The sequence below is a fragment of the Sphaeramia orbicularis genome, chromosome 6 (assembly GCF_902148855.1).
Source record: "Sphaeramia orbicularis chromosome 6, fSphaOr1.1, whole genome shotgun sequence".
In the NCBI taxonomy this organism is placed as follows: domain Eukaryota; kingdom Metazoa; phylum Chordata; class Actinopteri; order Kurtiformes; family Apogonidae; genus Sphaeramia; species Sphaeramia orbicularis.
The window spans coordinates 37,776,825-37,799,088 of NC_043962.1; the positions used below are offsets into that span (position 1 = coordinate 37,776,825).

At 36.9% G+C, this 22,264-nt stretch overlaps 1 long non-coding RNA gene across 1 annotated transcript; it reads right to left on the bottom strand.

Annotated features, from left to right (window-relative positions):
* Positions 1–1,377: 1,377 nt before the first annotated feature.
* Positions 1,378–20,438, bottom strand: LOC115421487 (uncharacterized). The gene is made up of 2 exons (XR_003935687.1): positions 20,393–20,438; positions 1,378–1,461 (listed from the first exon to the last, which is right to left on the bottom strand). It is a non-coding gene; the product is annotated as an uncharacterized LOC115421487 (long non-coding RNA).
* Positions 20,439–22,264: the final 1,826 nt, after the last annotated feature.

Genomic DNA, 22,264 nt, shown 5'->3' on the forward strand with positions numbered 1-22,264 from the left:
CTTAGAATGGGTGAAATTTCAAATGTCTATAAAAACATCAATTTTGTTTCAATTTACTTCAAACTTGGCACATATAGAGGCAATTGATGTGCTGACATCAGCACACGAATAGACTTGATGACAACAGCTGGATCGATGCCAAAATAAGCTACAATAGATGTGAGGGGTGGGGTTTGTTGTGCCTGGAACCACTTGTTTGTAATGACATGGCTCATGGCCTATGACAAAGAAACAAGAAAGACCAAACTTTAACTGAAAAGTGTAAAAAACTAATGTGTGAAACCTCAAAATAACACTTTCATGCATAAATTATGAGAGCCTTAATCAATCCCCCCCCCCCCCCCCCCCCCCCCCCCCCCGAGTGCTTTTATCCCTCTTTAGGCATGAAAAAAAAAAAAAATGCGGTAGACATTTTCTTATGAACCTATTTTTCATGGAGTTGCAAATATGTCCACTCAGCTGGACATCATGCATTTAATTTTTGAAGCAAACAAACATGTATTTACTGATATACTGTGTGAAATCTATGAAATAAAAACCTATGTAATGCTGCTAACTTGACAGCCTCCCATTTTAACATACTCTAATACTGGTTATGACTTACTTCATGGAGATAATATGCAAAAAAAAAAAAGTTCATTATAGTCTAATAACAATACCAAGCAATTGTTTTACAGTCAAACATGTTACTGCAGATCAGGTTTATCAAGAACAGTAAAGTTACAGTAATGGTATGAATTACAGTGTATGGGATGGTGCATAAGCGTCCACTGTGTTGGCTGATATGGAACTAAAACAACAAAACCCATGAATATACAAGAACTGTCCACTGGAGTGACCACTATGCATGAAAGGGTTAAGTTAACAATGTGGGGTTTGTAAATCAGTGTTATTTATCTGTGTGTCTGTTGTTGAATGAGTGTTAACTGATGGAAGATAGTTGGGTTTTATACACTCTTAGAACCTGCAAGACAATGCACACAGGAAAACACATCCAGCAGGTCCTACCAGAACAACACACGTATTAATATACAGCAGACACTAGTCGCTTTTTCATTGGACATCTGTGCAAAACTTTTCCAATATTTACTAAATGTCAAAAAAACAGAAGTACGTAATGTCGTTTTTTTTCCATTAAATCACAAATGTGATTTGTTTATTTATTATCATGAGATGACACGAGAAGTCATTCCATAAACACGGCGATGAATGTAAATATGGTGTTGATTTACAGATATATTCATTATTATTATATATTACCCCTCTATCTCATACTAAATTAAAAATGTTTGGGTTTCCTGGTGTGTCCACACATACCGCACCATGTTTCTTCTTCTTCTTCGCTTGTTGTAATGTCTGTCAACATCCGATTTGTTAATTCACCTGACTCAAGTTGGAAAAAAAGGTCTTTCCTTTGCAGGTTTGCATGATACACCATTTGCACCACGCCCGAAAAACCATCTCTTTTAAAACTTTTAATCGAAGAATGAGACTTTTGGCGAAATAGTTGTTTTTTTTCAAAAATATAAGTAAGAACTAACATATTTTAACACAGGTTAGGTAACAAAAAGTCAAAAATTATAATGAAATTGTTTAGGAGACTTATTTGGAGCTGTTATGAATTGCCAAGAGAATCTGATGTGGAGAAGGTAAGAAGATTGCTAACGGCTTGATGTGTAAGAGAAAGTGTCAGTATAACAAAGAAAAAAGTAGTCGCTTTTTCATTGACCCTCAAATTGCGCAAATATAACTTGCGCATAAAAATTTACCTAATGGAAAAACAACAATTTTGCCAAAAGTCTCATTTTTCGATTTAAAGTTTTTGCGCTGGCAAGAGGTGGTTTTTCGGGTGTAGCGCAAATGGCATACCACACAAAACTGCAATGGAAAGAACTTTTTTCGCAACTAGAGTCAGGTGAATTAAAAAATGGAAGTTGACAGACATTACAACAAGTGAATAAGAAGAAGAAACATGTCGCGGTATGTGTGGACACACCAGGAAACCCAATCATTTTTTAAATTTAGTACGAGATAGAGGAGTAATATATAATAATAATGAATATATCTGTAAATCAACACCATATTTACGTTCAGCATCATGTTTATGGAATGACTTCTCATGTCATCTCGCGATAATAAATAAACAAATCTCCGCATTTGTGATTTAATGGAAAAACCGACATTACGCACTTTTTTTTTTTTCAACATTTAGTAAATATCTGTAAAGTTTTGCGCAGATGTCCGATGGAAAAGTGACTACTGACAAAATGCCTGACTCCTACAGCGGCCAAACACTGTTTCAGCTGCGTATTCCTCTGGAGGCTGAAACCACTTCACCTCATTTTCACCAACATTGTCTTAACTAAACATATCTGAATTTCACCTACAGCCAAACTTATCACTAACACGCATTAAACACACTTTGCTAAAGGTTTTGCATCATTATCCTATGAATACGTTTTATTCTCTGCTCAATGACAGCCTACAGTTCAAATGCAGCACTTTCTCTCTTTTCCACCTGTTTCTTTTGTAGCTCCGTGGACACCATGTTATTACCATTTTACACGCTATTTCAAGTTTTATAGAAAAAGAGCTCAGTTTTTGGCAATTAAACACCAGGTTGGAAAAAGAGCAAAAGCTGTGTTTACAGATGAAGACGTTCCCTGATGTGTCTTATTGTTTTGCTTTTCTCCCGGAAGCACTTTGTAAGTTGGTGGAGAAAAATGCTACAAAGAAGTGTGTTAAAATATCAAAGACAAAAAATGACAATCGTAACAACACATCACATGAAAAACTAAGATTAAACGAGAGAAATTATCCACACTTTACTCGGGGTTAGTCTCTGTGACTGAATAGTGGAAAACGATGGAAATAGCTGCCCAATTAGAACTGAATAAATTATTTCACAAGCATCTACATTATACTGTCCTCACATTCTTTCTTATGTAATACTTTTTTGGGTTCAGTTTTAATGTGTAGGCTGTGTGATTGAATAGTTATGCAATGAGAATATTAATACTTTCAGTTTATTATCATTTTCATTTTATCATCCAACAATGACAAGTTACTTATTTGCACATTACAAAGCTGCATGAAGAAGATAAAATGCAGAACAGCAGATACATTAGATACAGTAATCTATGCCTCTATGTCAGTGACTTGTATGGTGATGCAAGGTTCTGAGGAAACTTAATGGGTTAGAGACCGTTAGTGGGTCAGTGACATTCATTAGTGTTAGTAATCTTTGCCTCTCTCTTGATGTGAGGTCAATTAGGCTACCGGTTAAAAGTTTTAGAATACTCCAATTTTTCTAGTTTTGTATTGAAATTCAAGCAGTTCAAGTCCAATGAACAACTTGAAATGGTACAAAGGTAAGTGGTGAACTGCCAGAGATAAAAAAGGTAAGGTTAAACAAAACTGAAAAATAATGCACATTTCAAGGTCAAGGTTACTTTATTTATACCCGTAGGTAGATTTGTTTTGCAGTGTAGGTGATTGCCTTGGCATTACAACAACACATACATTAAAAATGCAAGACAGGTACTTGATCACGCTTACAGACAGGACAAAAAGACAGGACAAAAAGTGCTCAGTGTTCCACCATTCATCGGTATAGCAGTATGGATAAGTAAATAAAATAAGTAAGATCAAATAAATAAAAACAAGATGCAATAAAACACAATAAAAAAACAGAAAAGATAAAAACAATCCAGGATAAAAACCAGAAAAAGAACATACAATTAAAAAAATTAAAAAAATTTGAAGTCACAATAATAATAAATAGAGCAAAGAAATGGAATAAATGACTAAATAAGTTAGTAAAGTGCAATGTCACCATTTCTTATTGAGCTCAGTGACGGCGACAGGAACAAAGCTATTTTTATAACGCTGTGTCCTGCACCTTGGGACTAAGAACCTCCGTCCAGAGGAAAGGAGTTGAAATTCACCTCGTAAAGGATGGGAGTCATTGTTAAGAACTGATGAAGCCATCCTCTGTACCTGTTTAGTGTACAGGGATAATTTCAGAATTATACAAAAAGGCAAACAAGAAATGGGTTAACAACTTAAAGCAGTTCTGCAGCAATGGAGGTTGATCAAGCCTCAAAAGTTGGTGCTACCAATTCCTACAGGTGTCCCAATGTTTGTGAATTCCTTCCAACCCCCCCTGTCTGCATAAAAGTAGTGTTGGAACACACTTTGGTACCATAGTGTTGTGAGCATTATTTGAACAGTATTGTACTGCAGAAAGTAGTGTGTTATTATAAAAATGGAAAAGAGGAAAAGGCAATTAATGATAGAAGAGACAGACCATCATAACACTGAAATACGTAGGTTTGTCCTGCAGAGAAATTGCCAGAAAGTCCAGGTGTCAGTAAGTCCAGTTTCCTTCACCATCCAAAGGCCCTCAGAAACTGGGGGAAATGCTGACAGGAAGAGGTCTGGCAGAGCCAAAGACACAACAGAATCAGAAGACAAGTTTATGACAGTCAACAGCTGGAGTGAGAGGAGACTCACAGGACAACAGCTTCAAGCACAGTGAAGATAGTGGTCGTAGTAAGCAAGTCTGAGTTTCAACTGTGAAGAGAAGACTTCCAGGTGCAGGTTTGATCAGTCCATAACACCTTCTTCCAGTCTTCAGTAGTCCACTGGCGGGGTTTCATGGCCTAGGCAAGCCTCTGTTTTTTTATTCTGAAGTCTCACCAGTGGCTTTCTTGCTGCAACTCGACCAATCAAACCTGTAACTCCATTCCAGACAAAATTGGAAAAATTGGGGTGTTCTAAAACTTTTGACTGGTAGTGTATGTCGCAAAGTTGAGCCATGATTTTTTTTCTTTGTAAGGATGCCCAGGCTACTGCTTGGCTAATTCATACTAGTTGGCTTTTTACACTTCTAATTTGTGTAAAAGATTGTCAGTTGTATCATTTAGGCTACGTTTAGACCAAGGTTATTATCGTTAACGAAAACTAACAAAATGATGAACACTAGAATTGTAAAAACCTTTTCGTTAGCTGAAATAAGTAAAATAAAAACTATAATTAAAAGAAAAAAAATGATAACTGAAACTGTATTGTGTGCTTACAAAACTAACTAAAATGGATAAAAATGATGGACAAAATTCCCTTTGGTTTTGTCAATGTCAGATTGACATGAAATCAATTTATTTCCCTCAGGCAATTTTAGCTGGCGACACCATACAACACTTAACGGTCCGTCACTTCTCGTCACTTGTGGTTTAGAGTTGTCTTCTGGTCCCCACTTTACCTGGAAACATGGAGACTGAAGTTGGGAGGAAACAGCAGAGTCCTGTCTGGGATTTATGTGAATACAACAGTGAAGAAGATAAAAGATATAAAAAAAAATAAAACTAAGCATTTAGAAAATAATGAAAACTAAGAAAAACTAGCAAACCTGCTCTAAAAACTAATCAAAACTTACTGAAAAAGAGAGAAAAAAAGTCAACACTAAATAAAATTAAACTACAATGAAAAATCCAAAACTATTATAACCTTAGTTCAGACAGCAGGTCTTGATGCACAATTCAGATTTTTTTTTTTTGAAATCTGATTTTTTTGTGTGCTTGTTCACAAACTACATGCGACTTCTCTCAGTTCTCAGTATGAACTGAATGCGACCCTGAGGTGACCCACATGCGCAAAAGAGGCCCTGACGTAATATGTTACCACACAGCACGCACTGTGTTTACGGAAGTAAATATGGAGGCATCTCGTATCTGCGTGTGTATGACACTGATAAAGTTTCTCTACAACTGAAGTCAGCGCCATTACAGTCAAATAATAGAAAAGTAGAAGATTTAAAAAAGGAGAGCCAGGTTTTTTGCTCTGGCCTTTTGTGGTGCAATGGCTGCTGTGTCTGTACAACAGAGTATTTGGATGTGGAGTCAGAGGCTGGAGTGGTGGGATAGTGATGTTAGCGGCTTCACTGACACTGACTTCATTCATTGAAATACTTTTGAAGATGGCACGGTTTCGATATGATCCCTCGAGTTTTACCTGCAAAGAACTGTCACCCCAAATATTTAATAATTCCAAGACCTCCCTCTCCCTCTCCCTCTCCCTCTCCCTCTCCCTCCACTCCCCACTTTCCATTCCATCCTCCACCATGGCTGTTGTTTTTCGCGCTGCTGCTCCTCCTGGGATGAAGAATTGTGACATTTGTTGCATTTCAATGACGTAAGGGTCGGATAAATGCAACCTGGCCGTTCAGACTGATGTCGCATTGCAAAATATCCGATATGTATCAGATTTAGGACCACATATGAAAGTGGCCTGGGTCGGATTTGAAAAAATGGGATCTGTGCTGTTCAAACTGTCTTTACCAGGTCAGATACAGGTCAAATAGTGGCAAAAAATTGGATTTGGGCCTGAACGTAGCCTTAGTTTATCTACAGGATAATTTACAATCCAACTCAATTTCTAAGAATTACAAAAAAAAAAAAAGCATTTACCTTGTTTCTCTAGTCCAGAGAGTATTTCAAAATCTGTAGGCCAGGGGTGTCCAATACACGGATCGTGATTATACACCAGGCATTAAAAATTACCTAAAGTTAGCATAGGTAAAATTATATAAATTAGACTCCGACTGGGATTCAAACCCCATCGACAGTCAGTAGTGTTACCTACTGAGCCATCCAACCATTGATCTACAAATGTAGAAATATTACCTAATGAGCTGTTTGCTGATATATGTATTATTATTATTATTATTATTATTATTATTATTATTATTATTATTATTATTATTATTATATCATGACGGTAGATCATTTTGTCTTGGTCATTTTAAAAGTCACTCACAAGCTGAAAAAGCATGGGCAAGTTTATCAAGTTTAGAGTAGTAAGAGTTTTGTTTTACACTGAGGGAGGTGGAGCTGAGCTCTGGTGTGCTCTGACCCAATTTAACCTATATATCGATGGCCAGAATACAAAACCTCCTATTTGAAAAAATCACTTTTTTCAGGAAACAAACAAAAAAAAAAACGTTTAGTTTTATTATAGTATGGTCTTTGTTAAAGATATCCAAGCATATTCTACTGTTCTCAGACTCTCTTTCTATATTATGTGTTAACAATATCATCCTTGTTCTCACCATTTAATGTGAAAACTCAAAATCTAAAAATTTGCAGATAGGAGGTTTTGTTTTTTGGCCATCGATATGACTGTACCCAGGGTAAAAAGAATCTTACAAACCCAGCAGGTTTACAGACAGGAAAATAAGTTTTATTTCTCAGACAAAAATGTGTGATAATAACTGTACATATATTAGGGCTGTCAAAATTAACACATTAGCACAGATTAATCCATCATCATGATTAATCTGATTGAAAATTTTAACACAGTTAGCCCATCTGCAGCACAGAATGACTCTGAACGTCTCTGCCAATGCATTTGGGTCAGTTTGTCCAAATAGAGTTAGCATCACACATGAACAAATGGGCAGTTGATCTGGTAGTGACAGGCAGCAGAACCAGCACATAAAGATGGAAGACACTAAACAGCACGTTGGTCCTCTGGATGGAAATATGAGGACAAAAAAAACAAAGACAGAACAGTTGACCGACATAAAATATTATACACACTCTGCAAGGAGTTTTTTTTTTTTACACTGAAGCACTTCCAGCTAAAAATACCACATTAACGTGAAGCATACGTTAGTCTGGGATTCTGCTAGCACTTCGGCTAACCCAGCTTGTGACAAACACGTTAAGTGCATAAATATTCGCTTCTTTCTTGAGTCTGTTTGCTCATGCAAAATGAAACTCGATTAATATAAAGGCAATGATATTTAATTGTGATTAATCGAAATTAATCCACACAACCCTGTGATTAATCTGATCAAAAATTTTGATCGTTTGACATCACTAATATATCTATAATAATGAAATAATTATTGACATTTACCTAATTTTTTGTTACCTCTTTCCTATACTTTAATGACCAGCTGAGGTTTCACATACTTCAGGCTTCCATTTTCTGTATTTACATCAACACAAAGAACCTGATGTGAGATGACAGTTCAATACAAGCTCTACTGACTCACCATGTTCCTCTGTTTCCAGTTTCTTTTTTTTTTTTTTTTTTTAAGTGAGACTGCAGAAAGTGCCCGCCTGGTGGAAAAATGCTGAAGTGAATTTAAAGTTTTGTTATTGAAAAGCTGCAGGATGTATCTCTTTTCAGGATGATGTTTCATTTTAACTCTGTTCCAGTTTATACAAACTTATCAATTGTGTTTATATCCATAGAGAACTACACTTCCACAGCAGACTATGAGCATGAACACCGTGAATATTTTAGCCCGGGAGCTGAAATGCAACACAGCCTATAATCCTGTAGAAACCCATTATTCTGTCTGCCTTTTGTGATTTTCTACCCAAATGCTGCTAGAAAGTCTGATGAAAATAGCAGAAATCTTGTACACAATTCTGGGCAAAAGTGAATGAGGTCTCCAGGTAAGACACCAGGGTAGTGTTGGAGACTTTATGGAACTCATGATCATTATCATATCTTTTGTAATTGTCACGTCATCAGAAACTATTGGCAGGAGATTCACAAACACATCAACAATGAATCTGGAAATATTTTGGAAAACTTTTAAATGTGAAATGTTGTATATGGGTGATATAGTGTTTACAAACTGTAATAGTTATGAAAAGATATTGCTGAATGTACTATTGGCAGCAAGTAAAAAAAAAAAACAAAAAAAAAACAAAAAAACATTACAATAAAATAGTTAAAAGTAGACCCCCCCCACCATCAATGAATTACGGTGGCCCAGAGGTGCAACAGGCCAAAAAATTATCCACTAGACGAAAAAAATTATCTACTACAAGAAAAAAAAGAGAACAACCTAAAAAAATTATCCACGAGATGAAAAAAATTATCTACTATAAGAAAAAAAAAGAGAACAGCCTAAAAAAATTATCCACGAGATGAAAAAAATTATCTACTACAAGAAAAAAAAAAGAAGAGAAAAACAGCCCAAAAAAATTATCTACTGCAAGAAAAAAAGAGAACAGCCTAAAAAAATTATCCACTATAAGAAAAAAAAAGAGAACAGCCCAAAAAAAATTATCCACTAGATGAAAAAAAAAATCCCCTATAAGAAAGAAAAGAAACCAGCCAAAAAAATTATCCACTTAAAGAAAAAAAAAGAGAACAGGCAAAAAAAATTATCTACTAGCCCAAAAAATTATTCACTATAAGAAAAAAAAAAAAGAACAGGTGAAAAAAATTATCTACTATGAGAAAAAAAAAGAGAGCAGCCCAAAAAAAATATCCACTATAAGAAAAAAAAACATCATTCACCTTTTCAATTACGGGGGCGCTGTTTACCCGAAAGGTGCCTTGCTTTAAAATTAAGACCACCACAAAAAATAAAGGATAGGCTGAAAAATTTTAAGGCTTTCGGCTAATGTGGCTAATGCTAAGGAAGTACCCCACCGGAAGTGGAGGTCGTGCGCTAAAAAATAAAGTTATTTTAAAATATAGATATTTCCATTAATATAGTTTGCAAAGCAGTTAAATGATTAAATACGGTTCCAGTGTCTGCTCAAGGTTAGGCATGGGCGTTAAATGGTTAAGGTTAGGGTTAGGGTATGGTTGGGGTTAGTTTTCAGTGGTAAATGGCCCTTGTGTGCACTGTGTGAAGGTTCGTTGCTAAGCTAATGCTAACGCGAAAAGTTGACGGCAACTTTGTGAACTACCAGTGCGAGTAAACAATTGTGTGATTACGGTGTTGAATTGTTCAACTGCCTGACATTCAATATCATTTTTGATGAATATTCACTACAAGAAGTTCTAAAATTATTTTATTTTGAGAGGAGGAGAAGAGGAGCTTCCTGTGGAGCTCCACTATCATGGCATCGCCCATTTGTTGAGAGACAGCAAGTGCATATTGCGGCACCGACACCTGGTGCCGTGGCACCTCGGCTGGTGCCGCGAGGTACCGTGGCACCTCGGCTGGTGCGGCACCACGGTTGATGCCGCGAGGTGCCGTGGCACCTCGGCTGGTGCCGCGACGTACCGCGGTACCACGGCTCGGTGCCAGGTACCCCAGCACGGCACTGCGTACCATGGCTCGGTACCACAGCTCAGCTCGTTGCCAGGTGCCGAGGCACTGCGGTACCACGGCACACATCTTTATCTCCACAAAATGTCCTTCTTGATCTAGTGTTAGTGAAGACACTCCGTTTGAGTTGAGGAGGAGAGGTCTACCTGCAAACAAATGGGCAATGCCATGATAGTGGAGCTCCACAGGAAGCTCCTCTTCTCCTCCTCTCAAAATAAAATAACACAAAGTTGCCGTCAACTTTTCGCGTTAGCATTAGCTTAGCAACGAACCTTCACACAGTGCACACAAGGGCCATTTACCACTGAAAACTAACCCCAACCATACCCTCACCCTAACCTTAACCATTTAACGCCCATGCCTAACCTTGAGCAGACACTGGAACCGTATTTAATCATTTAACTGCTTTGCAAACTATATTAATGGAAATATCTATATTTTAAAATAACTTTATTTTTTAGCGCACGACCTCCACTTCCGGTGGGGTACTTCCTTAGCATTAGCCACATTAGCCGAAAGCCTTAAATTTTTCAGCCTATCCTTTTATTTTTGTGGTGGTCTTAATTTTAAAGCAAGACACCTTTCGGGTAAACAGCGCCCCCGTAATTGAAAAGGTGGATGATGTTTTTTTTTTTCTTATAGTGGATATTTTTTTGGGCTGCTCTCTTTTTTTTCTCATAGTAGATACATTTTTTCACCTGTTCTTTTTTTTTTTTCTTATAGTGAATAATTTTTTGGGCTAGTAGATAATTTTTTTTGCCTGTTCTCTTTTTTTTTCTTTTAGTGGATACTTTTTTTTGGCTGGTCTCTTTTTTTCTTATAGGGGATTTTTTTTTTCATCTAGTGGATAATTTATTTTAGGCTGTTCTTTTTTTTTTTCTTACAGTGGATAATTTTTTTTGGGCTGTTCTCTTTTTTTTCTTGTAGTAGATAATTTTTTTCTTATAGTGGATAATTTTTTTAGGCTGTTCTCTTTTTTTTCTTGAAGTAGATAATTTTTTTCATCTAGTGGATAATTTTTTTAGGCTGTTCTCTTTTTTTTCTTATAGTGGATAATTTTTTTAGGCTGTTCGCTTTTTTTTTTTCTTATACTGGATAATTTTTTTGGGCTGTTCTCTTTTTTTTCTTGTAGTAGATAATTTTTTTTCATCTAGTGGATAATTTTTTTAGGCTGTTCTCTTTTTTTTTCTTGTAGTAGATAATTTTTTTCGTCTAGTGGATAATTTTTTGGCCTGTTGCACCTCTGGGCCACCGTAATGAATGGTCAGACATCGTATGTGAGATTTACATCATGGAAAAGTTCTCCTTTTCTGTCAGAATGAAAAAGAGAAATTTTACAAGATTTGGACTCAATGGACTGAATCTGAATTCATTTGAGTGTATCTATAATTCTTGGGGTTTTTTTGTTTGTTTTTTTGTTTTTACCTGGATGTACTTTTATTTTTAATTTTAATTATTTAATTATTTATTTATTTGTCTTTTGAGTGTTATTACTATGTAAAAACACTGGAAAAGTATCTTGTAAATGCTTTTACAGAAGCTGATGCAAGTATATTTATATTAATTTTCTCAATAAAAAGATAATTTAAAAGAAAAAGTGAATGAGGTGTAGTTTACTTATTTTTACTTGCTACAAATGAATAGAAGCGATGACCTGTATACATGAAAACAAAATGCAACAGTGAGCAGACTCCAAACTCCAAAACCTGTAACAAATTAAATCCAACCCTCTAATAGACTGTTAAAAGTAATAAAATACGGTCCAAGTATACATTTGGGAACACTGAGGGGGTTAAAATAGTCATATAACACCTAAAACCATAGTACAATTCTAAAATAAGATCAAACAAATGGTCAAACACTTGGATTAAGACACGTCATATTCACGTGTTGGTTGTAGTCTAATTTTAGTGCACTGCTTGTTGAAGAAACTGCAAAAAATCATTCTTGTAATTATTTCTCCCTCTTTTTTCAGGGGCGTAACAATGTCATGTTAGCTGTTACGAATTCTCCATCACTTCCCATTCTCCACAGTTCCATCACTTGATCGCAGCTTTACGGTTTGTGGACCAGCTATAATAATTCACGAGACGTCAGTGGCATGGAAAAAGATCTGAATCTGCACCTGAAGAGTCAAAATGAGCTCAAAATGTTGAACAAATCTGGAGAAATAAGGTTGGAATTGTGTTAAAGGAGAAGCTGAGGCTTCCTGAAACTATTAAGATTATAGAGTAGATTTCATCTTCAGAAATTGCTTCTGCCTTTTCCATACATCACCAGTGCTATCAGCCTGATCACAATCAAGGTGTACAAGTATATTTGCATCAGTCATTAATCAGTATTGCAAAAAGATACCCCCAAAACCATTCCCAAAATGTTTCTTTGGCCGTCTTATTACTAGATCTTGCAATCCTCCAAATTTGAAGAAAATTGGATAAAAACTGATAAAATGGCGACCCAATGAGTGTGAAAATGTGCACAATTTTATTGTTATAAGAGAGCAAAATTATTGAACATAATTTTTTTGTAACACAATAAATAATTACTACTCAACTCCTGTGTCTTTTTTTATTACAAAATACACACATCACATTGCTTTTCATTTATTGATCATTTTTGTTGAACAGCTGTTTGATTATCAATTCTTATTTTCAGTATTAAGACAATCAACCATTTAGTTCTGAAAACCCTTCTTTTACAGCCCTTTAATTGTAATAATAGAATGGGAACCTGTTATTTAAGTATTATTATGACTAAATATGCACAACTAGACAGATTTTGGTCTGCTCCCTGGCTGCAGAAAATTTGGTAACAATGTGGCAAACGGATGTTTACGTCCAACCGCATGTTTTCAATGGTGCGTTGTTCACCAAAATTCATGTAGTGTCCGTACACCAATATACTTCCATCAATAATATCACATATATGCCTTATAGATATATTGTTATAACTTGTTCACAAATGTTTATTTACTCCTGTACCAGGAAGACTTAGTTACAGATCTAACAGATGCGACCATGTGGTAAGCCAGATTTCCATTCCAATCTTGTAGAGTCCATACACCAAGTAGTGTCCGTACACCATATTCAAAATATGTGGGTCTAATTTTATTGCTTCTGTCAATATATGGAATTTTTCAGCACGCATGCTTTGGACACGACAGCTATGCAATAAACAATGCATGATTATCCTGAGTGCTGAAACAGTTGTATATCTTTGTAGGCATTAAATATGGAGGCTATTAGGCTGGAGTGTCCGTACACCCAATAATTTCAGATTTGACAGGGGTACAAGCCTGTGAAATTTTTAGTAGACACTATAATACAAAAATATTTTGGACTTTAAAAGAGAAATATCAGACAAATAAAATGGCCTGTCTGATTTTTTGATAGAGCATTATTATTTTTTATCTATACGTGCACCCTTTCTGGTACCCTTGACTGTGATCAGGCCATGTAACTTCATTTCCAGGCTGGTGTCAGCGCCCTTTGTGGGGAGGGGTCTTTTTCTCATCTACAGTGAGGTCAGAGGTCATTTAAGAACAGGGACCCTGCAGTAAGAAGCGATTGAATGCATATAACAGTCGGTTGAGGTTTGACCCCAGATCCTGATGGTGTCCGTGGCCCGCACAGACTCCCTGAGGCGTAAACATCCTCACCGTTCCGGCTTGTGAACCCTTAAAATGTGGAAATATCTATTCACTCTTCAAATGTAAAGCTCTAAGAGTAGATGACAATTGTGTGAGGTTCAACAAAAAATAAACTTTCTCACTGAGAGAGTTTGATTTAAACATTTTTAGAGGCAAGGGAAGGGAAGAGAAGGGTTTCTGCTGTTTCACCTGATCAAAAAAACATCCTATCCTGTCACTCATCCTGTGTTTAGACCTCCAGGTTGGGAACTTATTTGACTCTGTTGATCTAAATGCAACTGAATCTAAAATAGCATCTGAATCCAATAATAATAATAATAATAATAATAATAATAATAATAATAATAATAATAATAATAATAATAATAACAATAATAAAAAACATGTTAAAATAGAACCTTAACATGTAACAGTGCAGTTTCCTTGTCACTTTCTTTTTATCTTATTTATCTGATTAAAACATTGAATTTCCCCCTGGGCATGAGTAAAGTTCATCTGTATCTGGGAGTTTCCCTGCCCAAACTGGCCCACTTTTTCCATGGAGGAGGAATTTGAATAAATAAAACAGCAGCTAGCTCTTCCACTGCCTTTTTAATGGGTTATAAGTTCAGGTATATGTTGGTAAGTTAACAGTAAACACTTCACTTTAATAATGTTTAATTCAAATTTAAATCAGATAAAGATTTATAAGGTAAAAAAAATATTATAAAGATGAAAATATATTTACGAGGGCCGTTCAATAAGTTCATGGCCTCACCCAGAACAGAACAACACAGACTGATAATTTATATTTTATTTTTCAACATAATCTCCATTTACAGCAATGCACTTGGTCCATCGATGTTCAAGCATCACTATCCCATCACAAAAGAATGTAACATCCTGTATTATAACAACCAGTATTTCTGGGTGAGGCCATGAACTTATTGAACAGCCCTCGTACCATTGTACAGGAGCAATAAATTGAAATGAAAATCATTTGAAATTGCATGTTTCTTCCCAACAGAGAGGTGTTCTATTGTTATGTAGTGGCAGATCCAGGAAGAAAATGAAGGGGAGGGGGCTATATATACTGTACATACATATGATGTCCTTCTCTGAATTGTCATATTCCTGCGCTACGGTCATATTTCACAACACAATACAGTGGTCCATCATTTATCATGGGGGTTACGTTCTAAAAATAACCCACAATAGGCGAAATCCGCGAAGTAGTCAGCTTTATTTTTTACAGTTATTGTATATGTTTTAAGGCTGTAAAACCCCTCACCACACACTTTATACACTTTTCTCAGACAGGCATTAATATTTTCTCACATGCCTCTCTTGTTGAAACACTCAAAGTTCAAACCTTCATACCTTTGTCGGGGAGAAAGCTTGCAAACATACAGCACTTCAGAGTCACACTGCTAGCAATCGAACATTTATGTAAATTTGACAAGCCAAACGCATTCTGTACTGTACAGGAGACAGGGCACGGAGGAGACTGATTGACAATGGTCTACAGTCCCTTAGCCAATCAGGACGTAGAATACAATGCACGTTCATACGCTGTAAAAAAAAAAAAAAAAAAAAACATTCAAAATTGCACTAAAAAAAAATCTGCGAAACAGCGAGGCTGCGATAGGTGAACCGCGTTATAGTGAGGGACAACTGTACACACTTTAATCTGATTTAACCCTGAAGTTTAAATATAAACGTCAGAGTCTGAAAAGTACCAGGACAATCAGGTCCGCCTGTGGCCAATGGAGATTTAGCTCAACAGGTAGCAGGATCAGACTCCCCCCGGAAGACCATGATTTGAATCTCAGCAATTTTTTCCTGCAGATTTTCAAAGGGGGGGCGGGGGGGCAGCACTGAGGGCACTGGAAGGTAAATCTGCCAGGTTTACACTAGGGATGTAACAATATGAAAATTTCATATCACAGTTATTGTGACCAAAATTATCACAGTTATCATTATTATCATGGTATTGTTGAAATTGTGCTAAAAATGTTCAAAAAATACTTATACACACACTGAAATAATTTAACCAAGTTGTATTTTGAAAAAAAACAAACAAAAAAAAAAAACATAAAATAATTGGCACAATGTACTTTCTGTTGCAGAAACATTCAAGTATTAACCCTTAGTGGTCTGGGCCTATTTTGTCCGTTTTTCAGTACTTTTGATTTTGCCTTTATATACTATATAAACAAATGTTTACTATTGCCATGTTTGGGATCTTTTTTTTTCAGCACAACTTCATCTATCTCATCTGTCTATTACTTTTTCACTTTAACCTACTATAAAAACATTAAAGGACAAAAAACACACAGAAATATATAAAATCCGATCTGAAAAATGTATGTAATTTATTGCCAGTCCAGAATGACAGGAGCCGGTCCATCGGGAATCCTCCTGAATCTCCCAGTCAGCTACTCCACCATTGTCTGTATCTGTAGCTGTATGACAGAGGATAAACCTGTGACATTGGACCTGGGATGTGAAAAACAGTACTGACACATCTGTCATCTGGATTATACAAACCAGGATACTAAAAAGGTCCGAAGTTTTCCTCAGTCTTAAATAGCACTAGTTGAAATGATCAAAGATGTAATCAAACTTTTGTGTGATGTGTAAAAAAAAACTCCAAAAACATCCCTATAACATCTACTGACACAAAGCGAACTGAATGAAAGTTAATCCTTTGCAAGAACACTCATTTGTTAGATCATAAAACACAGCAGTGAGTTGTAAGAAAATGAAAGACAGATGAGCAGCTCCACATGTAATATTTAACCAACATCAATTTCTAATGATGCCTCCAAGGTAAGGATGTCAGCGCTGTTCTCAGCTCCCAAAACTGTTTGGAGGGGTAAGGAGTCAAGGTGAGAACCCGAGGAGCTATGATGAGAAAAGTGGATGATGCAGCAGAAAGTATCAGGATGTAGAATGAAATGGCAAGAAGAAAACACGTTACCATCCGTCAACACAAAAGGAACATGGGTCACTAACATTATGAACTGGGGAAAGCAAGGAGAGTGGTCTAGAGTTTAACCTTACTTTTCTTTTATTACCTCCGCTAAGGAGGTAATGTTTTTGTCGCCGTTGGTTTGTCTGTCTGTCTGTTTGTTTGTGTGCAAGATAACTCAAAAAGTTATGGACAGATTTGAATGAAAATTTCAGGAAATGTTGATACTGGCACAAGGAACAAATGATTAAATTTTGGTGGTGACTGGGTGGGGACTGGCACTGATCTGCCTTGGAGGAGGTCTGCTCTCTATGAGTACTTTTCTAGAAAAGACAGCGCAGCCCTCCGCCTTGGCAGATCAGTGGCCCCCCCACCCCCGATCACCACCAAAATGTAATCATTTGTTCCTTGTGCCAGTATTAACATTTCCTGAAATTTTCATCCAAATCCAGGGCACTGATCTGCCTTGGCGGAGGTCTGCGCTCTCCAAGTGCTTTTAGTTATCATCATATTATCACTGTGTTCTATGGTATCCCATGACACGTTCATATGTCTTGGGCCCGCATGGTATTCTTGTTCTGAGACTCCATTCCATTCCAGTAATATTTTATTCCCTGAAATACCTCCGTTTGACTTCATTTGTTACATGATAGGATAATGAAAATAAAAATTTGATCGCAAAAAAGAGACTGCTCTATAGTTTAGCAGAGTTCTTTAACTAAAATGGCAATAACAAAATAGAAACACAAAATCTTCCAGAAATATTTCATGATAATTGTTGAGATTGTGTTAAATTTTAAGGTTCTGAAGAACTTTTCAGTCATCTTACTGTACACACTACACTGTATACATAAAAAACTCCAAAATGTTACCAGTAAATTCTCCAATAAATGAAAGACTCTTAAATAAACAAAATTAAAATGAATTCAATAAAGTGGACATGAGAAGGAAGGATTTTGAAGACCTCTTGGTCGTACTCCTCGGTTCAACTGGACTGGTTTAAGCTCTTTTGAAAACATTCCTTCTTCAGTTCGATGACCTGGGCAAATGAGAACCTGCACAGACATCTAGTGAAACAGTTTGGGACGGACACCCTACGACTGGTACAGGAACAGAACTGAAGAAGATGAGAGATGAAACGTTTTCAAAAGAGCTAAACCAGTCCAGGAGAACCAAGAACTACCAAGAAGAACGATGACCTGAGCCAATGAGAACCTACACAAGGTGAGGTCACAGATGGACAGCCCACTACTTTTTGATTCATAATTTTTGAACCAGACAAGTTTAAGACAAATATTACGTAGACCACGGGGAAATGTTTTAAAATGCATAATTCCATTTAAAAAAGCAAAATATCACTCCTTTAATTGGAGGAAGACGGAGAAAAGAGAGAAAATCAAAGTGACCAGGTGAGGAAATCATGACAGACAGACAGACAGCTGTTTCAAACACCCATCTGTGCATGGCATTGAGAGTGCATACACATAGGAATGTCTACAGCTGATAAAAAAGAATACCAGACAAAAGAGATGACCGGCTGCAAAGTAGTGAATCGAAAACATTCTAAAGACAGTGTGCACTAAAACCACTATGGTGGCTAAAGTACATTACTATCCACACAATGGTGCAGTCTGTTGCGTTGACCTACCATCTTCTATTGATACAGTACATCATATAAACCTGCTTCAAAAATCCATGCCCTCACTTAAAAAGGGACAAAGGAGTACAGAGTTATTATTTCCTAACAAAGGAAGTCATAAATGTGTGGTGGAACAGCCAGCTTTAGAGAAGTTTTAATTGACAGTCTGGAAATATTTTTTATTCAACTGGCACTTTCATTTTTAAGGTGAGAAAAACAATCCAAAGCAGCCTTACATAGCTGTCAAACTACAGTATTTAAGCTTTGAGAGTTTATGTGTGATTCATTCTCTCTTTTCATCCCACGTTGTCACATTTGGTTACTAAGTGCTAATTGCATCAGATAGGTTGAAATATCACCTCCATTCTGATCGCCTCTGATGACCCTCCCCTTCTCTACCCCCCAGGGTGCCCGTCAGCGGCCAATCCGCTGGGTCCTAGTGGTCTTTTCTGGCTCTGTGTGGTTAGACATCCAGCTTTGGGGGTGGGCGACTGAATCAAAGAAGCTGGATAATCTCTGACATGAAGCCTCTTTTGATCCGTGCTCTGCTTCCATCACAACTACGTCAGACTCTGTTACACAATTTAAGACTTTTGATTGATGTTTCTGCATCAGTTCAGTCCTCTGAGGTGAAGATGGTGAGTCATATGTGAGTGTTGAGTACGTTAAAGTGTGGAAGCTGCTACCTTCCTGTTTATCAGGTGAGAACTTCCCTGACCAAATCTAAAATGATCAGACTAATGAAATTATAAAAACCTTCAGATGCCCTGAGGCAAAGCACTAAAAACCCTCCACAAATTTAATCCCCATAACCTGATTTCCTCTCATTCCTTTTTTAAAGTATCCCAAATTAACAAACGTTGAGACAAGAAAGCAACAGCATTAGAGTTTACACTGACTTATACTTCATTGTAGTCATTAAATTTTGTCCTGTCATGTCAGTAGTCGCTTTTCCATGGGACATCTGCGCAAAACTTTACCGATATTTACTATATGTAGAAAAAAAAAAAACAGAAGTGCGTAATGTCGGTTTTTCCATTAAATCACAAATGCGATGATCTGTTTATTTATTATCGGAAGATGACACGAAAAGTCATTCCATAAACTTGGCGACGAATGTAAATATGGTGTTGATTTACAGATATGTTCATTATTATTATATATTACCCCTCTATCTCGTACTGAATTAAAAAATGACTGGGTTTCCTGGTGTGTCCACACATATTGGGACATGTTTCTTCTTCTTCGCTTTTTGTAACGTACATCAACATCGGTTTTTTTAATTCACCTGACTCTAGTTGCGAAAAAAGGTCTTTCCATTGCAGTTTTGATATACCATTTGTGTAATGGTCAGAGTACTGGAACTGAACCCAATTGCAAGACATAAAAATTCACTGTGTTTATTAAACACAATAATAAATGACAATTCATAGATAATACTAATAAGCAGATCCTTGAAGGCAATGGCTCTTCACAGGATCCAGAGACAGGACCGGAGATCGGGCTTCACAGCCGGTAACACGCATTGGTAACCCGACAAGGGGAAAACAGAGAATTGTCAGAGTTCAAACCAGGTCATACATGGGTAAGCAAACAGATAGGCAACAGGACATTAGGAACAGGCAGGCTCACGTACCAGTAAATCAGGCAAAGGGTCGAACACACGTGGAATCAGTTGGAGGCAGAGGCACAGACAAGGGTTGAGCAAAAGGCAGGAGTCAAAAAGGCAATCCAGGTCAAAAAACTGGCAAACAGACACACAGGATCCAAAAACACTGGTAAGTATCACACAAAGGTAGAATACGAACTGGCACAGGACAAAGGGAAACACAGGGCTTAAATACACAAGAGGGAGGGGAGAAAATGAGATACAGGTGTAGCGAATCAGGGCGGGGAAAGGTAATCACACAGGTGGGAGTAATGGGGAACAGGAAGCAAAGACACCAGACATGACACATGAGGAGGACTTAACAAAATAAAACAGGAAATGACAGACAAGACAGACAAAACCAGGCTAACATCTGGAGGCTGATGTGACAATTTGTGCTACACCCGAAAAACCACCTCTTGCCAGTGCAAAAACTTTTGATCAAAAAATGAGACTTTTGGCAAAATTGTCGTTTCTCCATTAGGTAAATTTTTATGCGCAAGTTATATTTGCGCAATTTGAGGGTCGATGGAAAAGCGACTATTGGTCATTTTGCATCTACTCCTGACATTCATTTTGCAATATATTTGGATAAAGTTGGAATAGAGGTAATTTAGCGCTAACGATGAGTGAAAACAGTTGAACATGCTTTGGAACAAGAGCAGCTCTGAGTAAAAGTCATTTAGGAGCAGAACTAGATGGAAGATTACCGGTTGTGTGACAACATGAATGAACATTCCTCAAGGAAAGACATGAGTTTTTGACATGTCCCTGTGGTGTAAAACAGTTAACATTCTAGTTCATCTGCATGTATTTCAGCGTGTGACGGGGCCTACGCTGTAGCCGATCGCATGGCTCAGCTGTACTGTTGAGTAATACAATATAGAGCAGTGGTTCTCAACCTTTTTTGAACAAACGCCCTTTTACATCATCATGAGCCTCCTGCAACTACATAAAACAAATAACACAAAGGCAGGTCAGTTCTTGTCTCAGTGTCAGGTGTCTTTAAATATGACATTACTATACATTATTTTTGTCTCTCCAGGGAATAAAGACTGGCTCCACTTGGATACACTGTAGTGTCTCTGTGAAGGAGTCTAGACTGAACCAGATGAGGATAAGTAACCTTCAGAAAGAAAAATGCATCTTGGGAAATGGTTCTTTATCTGTTAAAGGTCCTGTACAGACTTTCTGCATGATCTTAAAAAAGTCTAATTTTTATTTACAGGGTGTCCCAAAAAAATGTATACACACTTTAAATAATTGTAAAGTAGGAGTTTATTAAAATTCATTTAATTTTCAAAATGTAACAGACTTTACAAACATCATTTTATTGTTTTGTCACCGCCTGTTCTCAAACTGATGTTCGTTCTGGTCTAGACTCTGCTGACAACGCCAAGCAGTGGAATCGCACACATCACCAAACAATTCCCTTAGTATCTGTGTGCATTTACGTTCAATGGCTGCTCTCAATTCAGCGACTTTTGCAGGTCTCATAGAGTAGATTTTGTCTTTTAGATATCCCCATAAAAAAGTCTAGTGGTGTGAGGTCTAGTGAACGTGGAGGGTATTGAACGAAATTCCTCCGTCCAGTCCACCTGTTTGGCAAGTTCACCTTTTACATCATCATGAGCCTCCTGCAACTATGTAAAACAAAGAACATAAAGGCAGGTCCGTTCTTGTCTCATACAGAATGTAGAATAGAATAGAATCGAATGGAGTCAAATAGAATAGAATAGAATAGAATAGAATAGAATAGAATAGAACACTAGTTGTGCAATGAAATCGCAGTTTGTTTTTCGGTGAATCTTTAAATATAAAATGCTACAATATACCTGAGACACCTCATCACTTAGTCCTCATTTGTCCCTTACTGTCTTACATGCTGTTAAAAATGCAAACTTATAAATGACTTACTGTTCAAATGTTTTTAGAAAATATTGCAAAAATCCAGTGTTCATTGTATGTTCTGTTGCGTTGTTCCCTGTGTGGTACAGGGCAAAGATAATTGACTAGTCACAGCTGTCAGCTTGAATTTGAACATTAATTGAACATCCAACATTTGTGTGATTTGTGGTTGTTGACCCTCTAATTCAGTGGTTCCCAACCTTTTTCAGCTCATGATCCCATTTTAACATCACAAATTCCTTGTGACCCCAGACATTCAAAACAGAGAAATTTTTCTCTTGGAGATGTCTTAGCGGGACCAGGAAGGTGAAGAAATCTTTCCATTCTCTGTTTGGTCTGGTTTTCTGACTATGACTGTTTGGGCAGATTGAAGTGTAATC